This window comes from Phocoena phocoena, chromosome 1 (genome assembly GCF_963924675.1).
Source record: "Phocoena phocoena chromosome 1, mPhoPho1.1, whole genome shotgun sequence".
Taxonomy (NCBI): Eukaryota; Metazoa; Chordata; class Mammalia; order Artiodactyla; family Phocoenidae; genus Phocoena; species Phocoena phocoena.
In genome coordinates this window covers 37500754-37504295 of record NC_089219.1, presented here as the reverse complement: position 1 = coordinate 37504295, position 3542 = coordinate 37500754, and positions in this window count along the sequence as shown.

Below are 3542 nucleotides of genomic sequence, written 5' to 3'. Positions count from 1 at the left end.
CATTTTATAGATGGGGAACTGGAGATGTAGAGCGGTTTTGAAATAACTTGACCAGGTTCACATAGCTGCAAGTTACAGAGCAAGGATTTGAATACAGATTTGTTCTGAAGGCTATACCTTTAATCAGTATGCTGTCCTGCCTCTCTATAATATATGTTATTTTATATGTTTAAAAAATACATTTTTTTATTAAAATGGTATTATCCTGTAGGATGGTCCTACAGTTTTTTTGGTAACTTCTTAAAAATTGCTTTGAATTCAGTTTGAAAAAAATTTTATTTATTTAGGGCTGCATCGGGTCTTAGTTGTGGCACTCGGGATCTTTCGTTGTGGCTCACAGGCTTCTCTCTAGTTGTGGCGCACAGGCTCAGTAGCTGTGGCTCGCAGCCTCAGTAGTTGTGGTGCACCGGCTTAGTTGCCCTGAGGCATGTGGGATCTTCCTGGACCAGGGCTCGAACCCGTGTCCCCTGCATTGGCAGGCAGATTCTTAACTGCTGTGCCACCAGGGAAGCCCTACATCATCTTTTAAAAAAAATTTTTATTGGAGTATAATTGATTTACAGTGTTGTGTTAGTTTCTGCTGTACAATAAAGTGAATCAGTTATACATATACATATATCACTCTTTTTTTAGATTCTTTTCCCATATAGGTCATTACAGAGTATTGAGTAGAGCTCCTGTGCTATACAGTAGGTCCTTATTAGTTATCTATTTCATGTATCATAGTGTGCCTATGTTAATCCAAATGTCCCAATTTATCCCTCTCCCTCTTTACCCCCGGTAACCATAAGGTTGTTTTCTGCATCTGTGGACTCTATTTCTGTTTTGTAGATAAGTTCATTTGTACCTTTTTTTAGATTCCACATTATACCACATTGTCTTTATCCATTCATCTGTTGATGGACACTTAGGCTGCTTCCATGTCTTGGTTGTTGTAAATAGTGCTGCAGTGAACATTGCGGTGTATGTATCCTGTTTTTTCTTTTTCAAATTTTATTGAAATGTAGTTGATTTACAATGTCATGTTAGTTTCAGGTATACAGCACAGTGATTCAGTTATACATATATATATATATATATATATATATATATATATATATATATATATATGTGTATATATTCTTTTTCAGATTCTTTTCCCTTATAGGTTATTAAAAAATATTGAGTATAGTTCCTTGTGCTATACAGTAGGTCCTTGTTTGTTATCTATTTTATATGTAGCAGTGTGTATCTGTTAATGCCAAGCTCCTAATTTATCCCTCCCCCCCTTCCCCTTTGGTAACCATAAGTTTGTTTTCTATGTCTGTGCGTCTATTTTGTAAATAAGTTCATTTGTATCTCTCCTCTTTTTTTAGATTCCACATATAAGTGATGTCATATGCTATTTGTCTTTGTCTGGCTTACTTCACTTAGTATGGTAATCTCTGGGTCCATCCATGTTGCTGCAAATGGCATTATTTCATTCTTTTTTATGGCTCAGTAATATTCCATTGTATATATGTAGCACATCTTCTTTATCCATTCCTCTTGTCAGTGGACATTTAGGTTGCTTCCATGTCCTGGGCTATTGTAAATAGTGCTGCAATGAACGTTGGGATGCATGTATCTTTTTGAATTATAGTTTTCTCTGGATATATGCCCAAGAGTGGGATTGCAGGATCATGTGGTAGTTCTATTTTTATTTTTTTAGGGAACCTCCATACTGTTTTTCCATAGTGGTTTCTACCAATTTACATTCCCCCCAACAGTGTAGGAGGGTTTCCTTTTCTCCTGAACTTCTCTAGCATTTATTGTTTGTAGACTTTTTTTTTTTTTCGGTACGCGGGCCTCTCACTGTTGTGGCCTCTCCCGTTGCGGAGCACAGGCTCCGGACACACAGGCTCAGTGGCCATGGCTCACGGGCCCAGCCGCTCTGCAGCATGTGGGATCTTCCCGGACCAGGGCAACGAACCCGTGTCCCCTGCATCAGCAGGCAGACTCTCAACCACTGCGCCACCAGGGAAGCCCTGTAGACTTTTTAATGATGGCCATTCTGACTGGCGTGAGGTGATACCTCACTGTAGTTTTTATTTGCATTTCTCTAATAATTAGCGATATTGAGCATCTTTTCATGCGCTTGTTGCCGTCTGTATGTCTTCTTTGGAGAAATGTCTGTTTAGGTCTTCTGCCCACTTTTTGATTGGGTTGTTTGTTGTTTTTGATATTGAGTTGCTTGAGCTGTTTTGTATATTTTGGAGATTAATCCCTTGGTTTGGTTGCTTTCTTTTACAAATATTTTGTACACTAAGTTGGTTGCTTTATTTTACATTTTCTCCCATTCTGTATTTTTCTAAAGTTTCTTTTCCATCTCTGTCCAAATTGTAATTGGCCTGGCCTTCCTCTGCACTCAAGTCCTGATCCTCTTTTACATGCAGATGACTAGCTTAACTCCTTACAACTCTCATAGTGGAAAAACACTGAACTAAGTAATAATGAAATGGAAAAAGCTTGAGCTTTGGTGCTGGGTGGACCTTTGTTCCAGTTCTGGTTCTAACAGGTCTGTTTCCTTAGACAAGTTACTTAACCTCCTGAGCCTGCATTTGTTTTTTCTGTAAAATGGGGATCATACCTGCCTTGGTGGTATATTTTGAGGATTAAATGAGAAAGTTCCTGTGAAATTCTTGTGTTTTTTTTAAAAAGCTATTAATATTCCCCTTCCCTGCTGTAGGGGATCTTCAACTCTTAGTGTACATAAGAATCACTGGGAAACTTGGTAAAATTTCTAGGCCTCACTCCAAGAGATTCTGATTTAGTGGGTCAAGGTTGAGACCCAAGAATCTGAGTTTTAAATGAAGTCCTTGGGTGATTTTGAAGCAGATGATCAACAGACATACTTTTAGAAGTGCATTATCCTTGGGTCTAAGTCTGGGCTTTGCTAGTAAATACCTTATAGCTATGGGCACGTTATTTATGCTTTCTGGTCCTTGTGTTTCCTAAAATATGAAATGAACTTCATGGTCTCTACTGGCTGTAAAATTTTAAAAATGTTGGTCTTATAATGCTAAATTTTTGATATGGTGATTTGTTGCCACTTTTTGGCAGAGGTTCAATAGAGATACTTAAATGTTTCATTCTTTTTTTTGGCCATGTCAGGTTTTAGTTGCGGCACGTGGGATCTTTCTTTTCTTGTGGCATGTGGGCTGTTCGTTGCGGCGTGCAGGCTTCTCTCTAGTTGTGGCATGCGGGTTCTCTCTCTAGTTGTGGCACGTGGGCTCCAGAATGCATGGGCTCTGTACTTGGCAGCATGCGGGCCCTCTTGTTGAAGCCTCAGTAGTTGTGGCACGTGGGCTTAGTTGCCCTATGTCACGTGGGACCTTAGTTCTCTGACCAGGAATTGAACCCACTTCCCCTGCACTGGAAGGCAAATGCTTTACCACTGGACCACGAGGAAAGTCTCAATGTTTCATTCTTTAGGAACTTGGATTATTCTTCCTTCTGTGAAGAATGGTGACACTAGCTAGGCAAAAATAATTTGTTTTAAAGATACAGTTATATCTCATGGA